Here is a 13,348-nt window from a genome sequence, read left to right as displayed (position 1 = left end):
ATGACTACACCTTTTCTATACTGTTCCTAAACAGCCCTATATTCTAGTGTCAATGAAATGTTACAACTCGGCAGTCAAGATGGAGAGCTTTCAATTTTGGGCCAAGTTTGAGTAAAGACAGTATAGTTATGTACACGACTGTAATTTTGCAAATTTGACAGTATACTAAACAGGCAGGATCATACCCTGTAAACTGAATAAAAAAAACTGTGTCCAGTACACATTTAAAGAATCCATTGTTGAACTACAGAAAAGACAGAAATTTGTTTTGTTGAAATATTGATGGACAAAACCCTGTTAGGATTGTTTGGTGAATAAACTGGATATCATGAATGTCTGAGAGGTGTCTGTCTCTGAAAAAAAAAAAATAAATAAATAAAATAAAAACAGTTAAGATTTGGAACCCAGTCAGTAGCCGCAAAGTTGGTCCAGAGTGTGGTGATGATGTCTCTCATGTGCAGGTCGTCCTCCCTCTCCAAGGTCAGCCAAATAGACACATTGAATAGGAGGAAACACTCATCAGCGTGGGCCACCCCTGCCAGACAACCAGAGGAAGAATCAGACTGATTGCATCTGGGTTCCTCCTATATTGAGAGCCCTGTGAATCTAAGGAGACACATTCGCCACAAGATTTTGAACGCCTTACATACGAACTCCAGGTTCTCACGATAAGGCACTACTGGATCTGTCACTTGACTAGAATGCCTATCAGCACTGCAAAATGGAATTTTTTGATTATACCTTTTTCGCTCTAATTTGGTATAAAATTACCATTTCTCCATCCTGAATGCCGATTTGTAGCAAGAGATTTACGCTAGAATGTGATGCTAGTTATGAAAAGGCGCTATAGAAGGAATATAGAACCACAATATCGTCTTATTCTGCCACTGAACGAAGTGAAATAGATGAAACAGGACAATAATGTAAAAAGACTAGCATCCTGCCTTGTGAGACTTCCAATCCCTACACGGTTCCAATAGGACTGACACAGCTAAAATAATGTCATTTTCTTTTGCTCTGGTCTTACATCATATATGTTGATGTCACTGTTCAGACTGAGCTAAATTATTGATTATAACTGCACTTGCGCATCATTGTAGTTGATGGATAACGAAACAGTAAGCAAGATGGGATTTCCTCCAAATAGCCATCCATCTCAGTGCAAATAATTTAGTCGTTTATGGTTTAGCTCATTTGTTTATCCAAGTTTACATTTGATTAGTTTTTAGCTTCCCAGGTTGCTGTTGAGTATGGACATAATAAATACTGCGTTCCGTACAGTTAGGGTTCACTTGCACGAGATAGTAGATGGGGAAGAATAGGTGTTTTATATATATATATATATATATATATATATATATATATATATATATATATATATATATACATACTATATATATACACATTTATGTTTCAGTGGTAGCTAGTGGCGACCATCATCCACTCACTTGATGTAATGCTGCCTACTTCTTCCTTAGCCTTTATCATTCTTTTCTTGTGCCTACCCTACTCTCTTCCTATTTCTTCCATCGTTCCTACTCTCTTCCTATTTCTTCCATCGTTCCTGTCACTACTTAATGCTTTTCTTTCCGTTACAGCTGGCTTTACATTGAGTGACAAGCCAAATGGTTTCCTGTAAGCCAAGAAACCATTTACAACGCTGGGTGGTAACCATATAACCAAACCATACGTGCTCCCTACGTGTCAAGTGGGTTGGTGGAGGGTTAGTGCCCCTTCCTGTAAAACAAATAACTCAGAGTTAAATGGTCACCCCATACGGGATTATGGCGTCTGGCAAAATATATATATATATATATATATATATATATATATATATATATATATATATATATATATATATATATATATATATATGTATATATATATATATATATATATATAGAGCCTCTGTGGTACAGTGGTAGAGTGTGCGTTTCGTATATGGGTGAACCAGGGTTCGCGCCCCGCCAGGATAATAAACTTTGGGAGTATTCACCCGGCCACGTACTGCATTGGCGGACACAAGGGGTGGTGTGGTTGAACCAGTGTCGCTTACTATAAAGTATGCTTGCACCCAGTTGGCTTGCGCGGGCCGATTACACTTTGTTCACTACTACGCACACATCCAAAGCCACTCCAACACTACAATTACACTAACAAGCACTTCTGACCCTACATACAAACTCTACCAGGCAGCCTAAGCCACTTGGTAGTGATACATTGGCTGTATCGTCCCGACTTCCGTCGGGATAGGCCGGTCCTGCAGTGGATACTCAAACGGCTGATGCTGATGATTTATATATATATATAAATATATATATATATATATATATATATATATATATATATATATATATATATTGTTACATAGCCTATGATTTCATCATCCTTTGTGTAATTTTAATGCACAGTATGCTGCATGTTTGATCACGAGCGTGTTCTGCCTCAGTCCCCCCTTCTACCGTTATAGTAGAGTAAGTCGTCCTTTCTGTTGTTCAGAGTAGGATTGTCAACTCTTTGTCCCCATGGCTTCATTTGCGCCTCCTTCTTACAAGTTGTATCAAGCTCTGCCGGCCCCTATATAATGAGCTCAGTCTCTACATTAATTGCCACTTAGATCTACTCCTCATTTTGTTCACATCTCTGTCCTCCCCTGTACGGTTATTATTGTGAGTGCTCAGGAAGTCTCCAACCATCTAGCAGCTGTGTAATTTGAGTATAAGTGTTGTTGCATTTTTTCTTGTACTGTGTAGCATAAGTTGTTAATTCTTAGGCCTAGTGAGGTTTTTGTGATTCATGAGTTTTTGTCATTCATTTTTGATAATATTTTGTATCTGTAATAATATATCTTGCATTCACTGAGTATTATCTGGTATCTCATTTTAACAGGGCTGACTTAGATAAATTTACACTTGCTAATTTCGTGTTAATAGAGGCTATTGCAGTTAACCATATATTTAACCTGTTTTTTGCCATTACATTATCCTTATGAGTCCTGAATGTTTTATTGTTAGTTTGAGCATTAAACTTTAACTTGTAATTTTACCTAACTCTTTGTTTTGAACCTGGAACTTTGCGGGACAGTTTTCTCTGTTCCGTAACATAAATTTGGCGACCTCTTATCAAGATATTCAGGATATTATCATAAGGATATTGCTTGATATTTTGCGACTGTGATTTATTCATGATGTCTACTATTACTACGCTTCATGAAGCCAAAGATTTTTTGTCAAATGTTCAAACAGTGTTCGATGTAGAAAACAGAACAAAGAATGAACTTAAGCTTGTTGCTCAACAATTGGGAATTGCAGTTCACTCTCATCATTCTAAAGATCAAATTGTTGGCATGATTAATAAAAGCTTGTTTAATGTAACTCCTCCAAATGAGCAAACGCAGATTGAATTAGCTAAGTTACAGCTAGCCCTGCAGGAGGCTCGTGCTAAGGAGGCGGAGTCTCGTGCTAAGGAGGCGGAGTCTCGTGCTAAGGAGGCTGAATTTCAGGCCCGTTCTAAGGAGGCTGAGGCACAAGTTGAAATTGCTAGGATTCAGGCAGACCATGAGTATCACATGAAACAAGGTGGAACTGGATCATCTAGCTCTGATGATTTTGATGTGGCTAAAAATGTTAAACTTGTCCCTCCTTTTTATGAATCTGATTTAACAAAGTATTTTCAGTTGTTTGAGAGGGTAGCTACAGGTTTTAATTGGCCAAAAAAGTATTGGCCAGTACTCCTTCAAACTGTTCTCACCGGTAAAGCCCAAGTAACTTATGCATCTTTGCCTCAGGATCAATCTTAAAATTATGATGTAGTTAAGAGCTTGATTCTTAAGGCCTATGAGCTTGTTCCTGAAGCTTATAGAGTAAAATTTAGGACAACTTACAAGCAAGATAAGCAATTCCATGTTGAGTATGCAAAAATCAAAGAAGATCTGTTAGAGCAGTGGTTAAATTTTAAGAATGTGGATTCTGATTTTGGTAAATTTAAGCAGATGATTTTGCTGGAGGACTTCAAGAGGTGTGTTAATAAAGATGTAAGCCTATATCTTGATGAGAAAAGAATAGATAATTTGTCTGATGCTGCAGTTTTAGCTGATGAATATGTTCTCACTCACAAGAGATATTCTAAAGAAAAAAGGAAAGCTGAGAGTAAGTACGTTGCCTCTACTCAGAGTACAGGTAACAGGAAAGATAATAAAGATGATGTTTCTCAGGAAGTAAATACCAGCTTCACCTCTAGATTTCAGAAAAGTAAATGTACTTATTGTAGTAAGCTTGGTCATACTACGGAGAAATGTTTCAGGAGACAGCGTGATGTGAACAAAAAGGAGTCTTTAAATATTCAGTCAATTGGTCTAGTGTCCACCCTTGAGAGTTCCCAGAATTCTTTAACCGAGTTAACTGAACCTGCTTTGAGGGGTAACTTAAATTCTCATGATGGAGCTCCTCTTTTGAGCAGTAACGTGGGTGACACTCTCGAGAGTTCATGTGCTAATTTCCTGTCTGATGGTTTTGTCAGTCCTCTGGACAGTAATGACAGGAAATCAGTTCAAATATATCGTGATACAGGTGCTTGTCAATCCCTTATGCTGACCAGTGTTCTAGGCTCTAATGTTAATTCCTCTGATGAAACTGTAATCTTACAGGGTGTAGGGAATAATTACTTCTCTGTCCCTCTGTGCAGAGTGAATTTAGAGTCTGGTTTTGTTAATGGTTCCGTTATGGTTGGGTTGGTTGAGACACTCCCAATATCAGGTGTAACTTTCTTACTTGGAAATGATATTGGTGGAAGTCAAGTGTGTCCAGCTCCTCAGTTCTCTAGTGAGCCAGTGGCTGCGGCCCAGGATTGTGATGTCCCTGATCTGTTCCCTGCATGTGCTGTCACTGGGGCTAAGTCTAAAGTTACTGGTGACTTAGAGGATGATGATGATGATGTTATCCTAGCTGACACTTTTCTCGCTAATTTGGACCACTCACCAGATGAGGCAGTACCCCGTAGTGTTGATAATTTGTCTCGTCAAGAGTTGGTTGAGTTGCAGTTTGCTGACCCTGAGTTGAAAGGTCTAGCTAACTCTGCTTGCAGTGAGGAAGAGTCAGCTGGTGCTTCTACTTGTTATTATATAAAGTCAGGAGTACTTATGAGGAAGTGGAGACCCCCAACAGCATCAGCCGACTGTGAGTGGGAGGTTGTACATCAAGTTTTCATCCCTCGTGTTTGTAGGCAGGATATCATTAGAGTGGCTCATGATTAGAGTTTGGCAGGACACCTTGGAGTGAGGAAGACTGTGGCACGCATTTTGAAACACTTCTACTGGCCAGGTATCTTCAGGGATGTTTCCTGGTATTGTAAGTCTTGTCACACCTGTCAAGTTGTGAGGAAGTGTAATCAGACCGAAAAGGTTGCACCTCTAGTTCCCATTCCTCCTTTTGAGGCGCCATTCACCCTTGTGTTGGTGGATATTGTGGGCCCTCTTCCTAAGACTTCTTCAGGATTTTCTTATGTGTTGACCCTGATTGATATGGCTACTCGTTATCCTGAAGCCATTCCACTTAGAAATATCTCAGCAAAGAACGTGGTTAAGGAAATGCTAGGGTTCTTCACAAAGTTTGGTCTGCCCAAGGAGGTACAGTCAGACCGGGGAAGTAATTTCATGTCAAATGTTTTCAAGCAGTCTGAAAAAGTTGGGGATCACCCAGATCACGTCTTCAGATTACCATCCCCAGACCCAAGGAGCGTTGGAGAGATATCATCAAACACTCAAATCGATGCTCAGGAAATACTATTTGGAACATCAGAAAGACTGGGATAAAGGTCTTCCATTCGTTGTATTTGCCGCAAGAGAATCTCCAAATGAATCACTGGGCTTCTCACCTTTTGAACTACAGTTTGGCCATAAAGTAAGAGGACCCCATAAGCTACTCAAGGAATGCTGGCTGTCGGAGGAAGATGACGTCAACCTGCTGGAGTATGTGATGAAGTTCAAAGATGGCTGTCCACTGCTTTACAGCTGGCGAGAGAGAATTTAGGAGCTGCTCAGGAGAAGATGAAGACTTGGTATGATAAGAAGCCCAGGTTACGCCACTTTCAGCCAGGAGATCAGGTTTTGATTCTGCTACCGGTTCATGGGCAACCTCTTCAAGCCAAGTTTAGTGGTCCTTATTTCGTGGAGAAGAAACTCAGTGATGTCAACTATTTCATCGTCACACCAGATCGTAGATAGAATAAGCAACTTTGTCACATCAACATGCTAAAGTTATATCACAGGCGGGACGAAAATAACACAGTCTGCACTGTAGCTGTTCCACCCGAGTCTGCAAGTGAAGTTCTCCCATGCAGCATGAGCCTGAGTGATAGTTTGGGGAAGAATCCTGATATCATGAATGATCTCCAGACTAAGCTTTCTCATCTACCTCCCAAGGAAAGGCAGGAGTTTTCGGCATTACTGCAGGAGTACCCGCAAGTGTTCCGTGCCACTCCAGGAAGAACCACTGTGTTGATGCATGATGTCGATGTTGGAGACGCAAAGCCAATTAAACTGCCTCCTTATCGTGTGAACCCAGTGAAAGTTCCTCTCATCCAGAAGGAGCTTGGCTACCTGTTGGACCACAAGATGATTGAGCCCTGTCAGAGCGAGTGGAGTTCTCCTGTCACTCTAGTCCCTAAGCCAGGTGGGTCACAGCGGCTTTGCATCGACTACAGACGTGTTAATCAGATAACCAAAACAGACACTTACCCTCTCCCTCGCGTGGAAGATTGCATAGACAAGATCGGAAAGTCTAGGTACATAAGTAAGTTTGATTTGTTAAAGGGATACTGGCAAGTACCTATGACTGAACGTGCTAGGGAGATCTTATGTTTTGTAACACTAGGAAAGACTTTTGCATGTTCTGTAATGCCATATGGTATGAAGAATGCACCAGCCACATTTCAGAAGCTCATGAATGTTGTAACAGAGGGTTTGGCAGGGTGTGTTGTTTATATTGATGATGTATTAATCTTCAGTGACAACTGGAAAGATCACCTATGCCATGTCAGTAAATTTCTTGAGCGTTTGGTTCAGGCTAATCTTGTAGCTAATTTATCAAAGTGTGAGTTTGGTCAAGCTAAAGTTCAGTACCTTGGGTACGTAATTGGTGATGGACATGTTGCACCACCAGGAGCTAAGGTTCAGGTTATAAGTGATCTTCCCAGACCTAAAAGTAGGAAAGAGCTACAAAGATTTTTTGGGAATGGTAGGTTATTACAGGAGATTTGTTCTTAACTTTTCAGTTCTTGTTTCACCACTTACAGACCTACTGAAAAAGGGAGTTAAATATGTCTGGACCGATAACTGTGAATCCTCTTTCAACAAACTTAAAGCTATCCTATTAAGTCAGCCAGTGCTCGCTACTCCAAATTTTGCTAAGCCTTTTAAGATGGCTGTCGACGCAAGCGAAACAGGAGCTAGGGCTGTTTTGCTGCAAGAGGATGATCAGGGTATTGAACACCCTGTATCTTACTACAGTAAGAAGTTCACTCCACCTCAAAAGAACTACTGAACTATTGAGAAAGAGCTTTTGGCCTTGATTTTGGGTTTACAGCAGTTTTCATTTTATTTGTGTTCTGGTTTTGACCCCATAGTCATTTATACCGATCATAACCCACTGAAATTCCTTAGTAAGTTTAAAGATAAAACTCAGAGATTGACAAGATGGAGTCTACTTCTTCAGGAGTATTCATTAGACGTACAACATGTCAAGGGGAAAGAAAATGTTATTGCAGATTGCTTATCTAGACTTTAGACAGATTGTTTTAGAGTAATAAGAAATTTCCTTTGTAAATTTCTTTTTCTTTGTGGGGAGGTGTTACATAGCCTATGATTTTATCATCCTTTGTGTAATTTTAACGCACAGTATGCTGCATGTTTGATCGCGATGATTCCACCCTTCACCTTTCCATTCGGTTCCAGCGTCCATCTCAAGCTACTTCAACAAACAAGGGATGAGGCTATGGCACACCTAAAGTCTGACTTGGCTCGCATCTCTGACTAGGGAAAAAATAATCTTGTTTTTTTAATGCATCAAAGACTCAGTTCTTACACCAATGAACCTGACAAACTCTTCCACAGGAGTACCCACTGATGTTTAATAGTATTCAGCTCAATCTAGCATCATCCTTGAACATGCTTTGGGTTTAATTCACTCGGGAATTATCTTAGAAAGATCATATTGCATTTCTGGTAAAATCTGCTTCCAAGAGAATAAGTGTGCTAAGCCGACTTTGTACCTTCTTTACCCTTGCACAGTTGTTGACTTATACACGGATTTTATTCGCCCCTGTGTGGAGTACAACTCTCATGCGGTGGGGAGGCTCAGCATATGCAGCTCTTCTCAATAGGGGGGAGTCAAAGGCTTTTCGTCTCATTAACACTCCTCCTCTTACTGGTTCCATTCAACCTCTGTCTCTTCGCTGCACTGTTGCATCTTCATCTCTTTTCTATCGCTACTTCTATGGTCATTGCTCCTTTGAACTGTCTGCATGCATCCCTCTACCTCTATGACAGGTGCGTAGCGCCGTCTAGCAACAAACTCTCATCCCTTTCTGTCCAACTCTCTAATGCACGAGTTAACTGTTACTCCCAGTCTTTCATTTATGCAACAGGTAAACTCTGGAACCGTCTCATTCTGTCTGTAATTCCTACTTCCTATGATCTCAGTCTTTCAAATGCAGTGTGTCCAGGCATCTTGAAATGAATGGATCTTGACTTTGGTTCTCTTTTGTATTGTTTTTGTCCTTTTTCTTGGAAGGAACCATTTGCGGGCTCCTGGCCTTTGGTTCCTTCTTCCTTGCATAAAAAAAAAAAAATGAGGCTCAGGGTCTGAGGAAAGTCGGTTCCCATCAAGGCAGTGAGATGCACTATTTCAGTGGTAAGGTGAGGGCACTATCCACTACAGTGATTCCCCTAGAATCAGAACTATTGCCCCAGTGCAAGGTGAGTGGTTCTTTTGACAGCTGTCTCGGGGTGGTGGAGCGTAATGGATGGTGCAAGACAGAAGATGAAGGCTAGAGTGATGGTTGGGATGATTTTGGTGGAAATAAGTGCAGATGAAGTGCCAGTTGTGGTGGCCAATTTCTCCAATGAGACACAGAAGATCAACGAGGGAGAAATTGTGGAACTGGGCCAAGTGGTGGACCTTAAGTGGCATCAGAGGAAGGCCTGTGAAAGAAGCATAGTCAGAGAAGATGCGTATCTGCCAGACCACTTACAGGACCTATTTTCAAGGAGTTGTCAAAGCCTGGTTGACTCACAAGTGCTGAAGGTGAGACAGTTGCTAATGAAGTTTGCTTATGGCTTTTCCACCAGAGACCTAGACCTGGGGTGCACTGATTTGGTGGAACACTATATCGACACTGGGGATCACCACCTGTTTAAACAGCCAGCAAGGAGGATGGTGCCAGCCCAATGGCAAGAAATGGAGAGGATGATTGAGAATCTTCAGTCAAGAAGTGATAGAAAAGTCCAACAGTCCTTGGGCACAAGCAGTGGTAAGGAAATAAGATGGCTCGGTAAGGTGTTGTGTAGATTATCAAGCCCTGAATGAAGTGTCAGTGAAAGTTGAATACCCCTTGCCAAGAACTGATGACACACTGGATGCTCTGTCAGGTGACAATTGGTTCTCCACCCTAAATATGAAAGCAGGATATTATCAGGTCAAAGTTGCAGAGAAGGACAAGGAGAAAACAGTGTTTTCATACAGGCTGGGTTTATGGAGACTCAATGACACCATTTGGCCTATGCCATGCCCCAGCTACTTTTGAGCGTCTCATGGAATGCGTACTGGAAGGCCTGCACTGGCAGACCTCTCTCATCTATCTAGATGATGTAATTGTGTTTGGACGGACTTTCGACTAGGAACTGGAGAGGTTGTCGGAGGTGTTCAACAGGATCCAAGAGGCGCATCTCGAGCTGAATCCCAAGAAGTGCTACTTGTTTCAGATGGAAGTGAAGTGCCTGGGACACATTATAGGCAAGGGTGGCGTCTGTATTGATCAAGAGAAGGTGGCAGTTGTGAAAAACTGGTTGGTTCCAACTTGTGTGAAGGAGCTACGGAGTTTCCTGGGTTTGTGTATCTACTACCTGCATTTTGTCATGAATTTTGAAATGATAGCTGCACCTCTGCACAAGTTACTGGGGAAGAGGCAGGAGTTTGTGTGGACAGCAGTGACCCAGAAGGCCTTCGATGAACTCAAGCATGAATTGGCAAGCTCTCCAGTATTGCCATTCCAAGGTCAGAGTCAGCCATTCATCTTGGACTGTGATGCTACTGGCCATGGTATTGGTTGAGTCCTGTCGCAGAAGGACAAAAAAGAGTATGTGGTGGCTTAATACAGCAAGAAGCTCAGCCCACAGGAACAGAACTATTGTGCGACCTATACGGAGCTCTTGGCAGTGAAGAGCCTTGATTTCCTCCATCCCTACTTGTATGGGTCCTACTTCATCATCAGGACAGACCATGCAGCACTCAAGTGGCTGAAGACCTTAAAGAATCTGGAAGGACAACTAGCACTCTGGCTCGGGTACATGGGAATGCTGACAGCTTGAGTCATTGGCCTTGTGATGCAGAGTGCTGGCAGTGTAGTAAAAAAGAAGATCAGAGCAAGAAATGCAACCGCACTGTGGTGACAGGGCCAGTGTCAGTTGAAGAAGACCTGAAGAGGATGCAGTTGGAGGATGCAGATTTACAACCAGTGCAAGAGTGGCTGCAGCAGAGTACAGTGCGACCGTCTTGGGAAGACTTTTCCAGGTTCAGCCCTGCGACTAAGAGCTACTGGAGTCAATGGGACCTTGTTCATTTCAAGATTGGACTACTGGAGTGTCAGTGGGAGACACCTGATGGCCTCAGCTAGTATTGGCAACTGATGGTTCTGAAGAATACGAGGTTTGAGATCTTGAATGAGTCTCATAACCAGATCACCAGTGGACTCCTAGGAGTGAAGAAAACTCTAAGTCGGCTGCAACAGAGGTTCTACTGGACTGGCATGTGTCAGGACGTTGAAGAGTGGTTTCAAGCCTGTGATGTATGCTGTGTCCAGAAGGGACCCAAGAAACGTGGTTGTGCCCCTCTCCAGCTGTTACAGGTGGGTGCACCGATGGAAAGAGTAGCAGTGGAGATTGCTGGACCTCTACCACTCACTGAAAGAGGAGAACAGTATGTATGTGTCGCCATGGACTACTTCACAAAGTGGCCAGAAGCCTATGCTATCCCCAATGAAGAGCCTGTGACTGTTGCTCAGGTGTTGGTTGACCAGTTCTTTTGTTGTTTTAGGATGCCACAGGAGCTACGTTCAGACCAGGGTAAAAACTTTGAGTCTGCTGCATTCTGCGAGTGCTGCAAGTTACTGGGGATCAAGAAGACCAGGATGACCCCACTAAGGCCACAGTCAGATGGGATGTTGGAGAAATTCAACCGAAGCCTGGGACCAGAACTGGCCAAGTGCTGTGTAAACAGACAGATGGAATGGGACCAGAAATTACCTGTGTTGCTGATGGCATACCAGTCTGCAGCCCATGAGTTTACCGGCTACACCCCTGGAAAACTGATGCTGGGGCACAAGTTATGTTTACCTGTTGACCACCTGGAGAACAGCTGCCTACAGACACCTTCAACTATGTGAAGCATCTTCAGGAAAGGCTGCCTGAGGTACATCAAGTGCAAGGAGCCCTTAAGTTTTCAGGAGAGGTTATGAAGTGCAAGTATGATGCCAAGGCAAGTGAGGTGAGCTTTAAGGATGGTGAAAATATATGGTTATACTATTATCAGCGGAAGAAGGGACAGTCACCGAAGCTGCTGAGCCTGTGGGACGGGTCTTATACTGTGTTGGACCGCCTATCAGACGTAACGTACCAGATTTGGGGGGAGCCGGAAGTCTAGCCCGAAGGTGGTACAGTACACGTGAATCATCTGTGGCACTACCTTGGGCCGGGACAGTACAGCCGGGACATCTCCAAGGAATCGTGCTCCCCCGCAGCCAAGGATGTTGAGGAGGTCCAAGAAGCTGAAGTACAAGAGGATGGTGACAGGTTCCCAAGAGAAATGCATCAGGAAGAAGACCATGACATTCCAGGAAGAGTGGACTGTGTGGAGGAGCAGGGACATCATCAGAAGTGGCATAGGAGATGACCTGTTAACTTGAAGGATTATTTTGTGTATAATTAAATGTTTAGTTTGGACGAAGGATTATGTTTGTATACATTGTGTAGTTTTGTTGGGATGACAAAGGACTAGGGAGGGGGTAGTGTTGAGAAGCTAGATTTGTTAGACGGGAAGTGCTGGAAGGTTCTCAGTATTTCTCATGTTTTTCAGTTACATGTCAGAGTTGCCAGTTAGCCTGCTGTTTGTGAGCAGAAGTATTTTTTAAGTTGTACATTAATTTTTGTGCTCTTTTTCTCTATATTTTATTTATGTGATTGTTAAGCTATGTAATTGTATCTCAGTTTTTATGCTAAATAATTTAAAGTGTTACACTGTGTAAGAAAACTCTGTATATTTTGGATGTCTTCGAGTTGGTAACTGTGATTCTCCGAGAACGTAGTAGATCATTCTAATAAACAGGAAGCTTATATAAGGATGGGGAAGGGACTACAGGAGTTTTTCAGGTCAGTATGAGTTTAGTTCAGTGTCAGTGCAGTTAGTGAAGATAGTATAGCACTGGTACTTGTGAAAACAATGAAGCATAGTGTGCAAGCTTTAAGTGTAATTATTTGGAAAATAAAGACAGTGAACTTAAGAAGCCAGTGTTTATTTACGACGCCTGAGCTGATCTCGTTGTTGCACACCGAAAGGCTGACCGTAGGAAAAACAACTCACCAGGCAACGTCCTTCTTACACTGAACTACTGCCGTTGGAGTCTGTGGCAATGTGGGACAGGAACATGTCAGTATCTTGACATGAAAGGCACACAATTCTAGGTGACAGTGTGAGCTAACACAGCACCCCTGTCATTGCGTGATAGATCCACACACCACAACTAGACACATAAAATAGTTTCTATAGGAACATTACCAAAATCCGTTCAAAACTTCCCATCCTAAGATATTCCAACTTTGGCAATGTAGAAATACTCACATACCCATTTTATGCTTACAACAATACAACACCTCGATCAGAACGCTGTAATAGAAGCTTCCTTGCCAACATCCACTCATTACAGGTATACTTGGTCGATACTCGTGTTAGGCTTGGATGAGGACAGTATCCAACCCTCCTCAGTTACCGGTGCAAGCTCAGATTTGGATTGGGTGGAATCGTAGATGACACGTGTCCCACTTGTAACAGGCCCACACAACATAATACACCTAATGGAACAC

The sequence above is a fragment of the Coenobita brevimanus genome, chromosome 94 (genome assembly GCF_032717465.1).
Source record: "Coenobita brevimanus isolate Jiangsu-jjx chromosome 94, ASM3271746v2, whole genome shotgun sequence".
Lineage (NCBI taxonomy): Eukaryota > Metazoa > Arthropoda > Malacostraca > Decapoda > Coenobitidae > Coenobita > Coenobita brevimanus.
The sequence above is the reverse complement of the archived record's forward strand: the minus strand, read 5'-3'. Positions refer to the sequence as shown.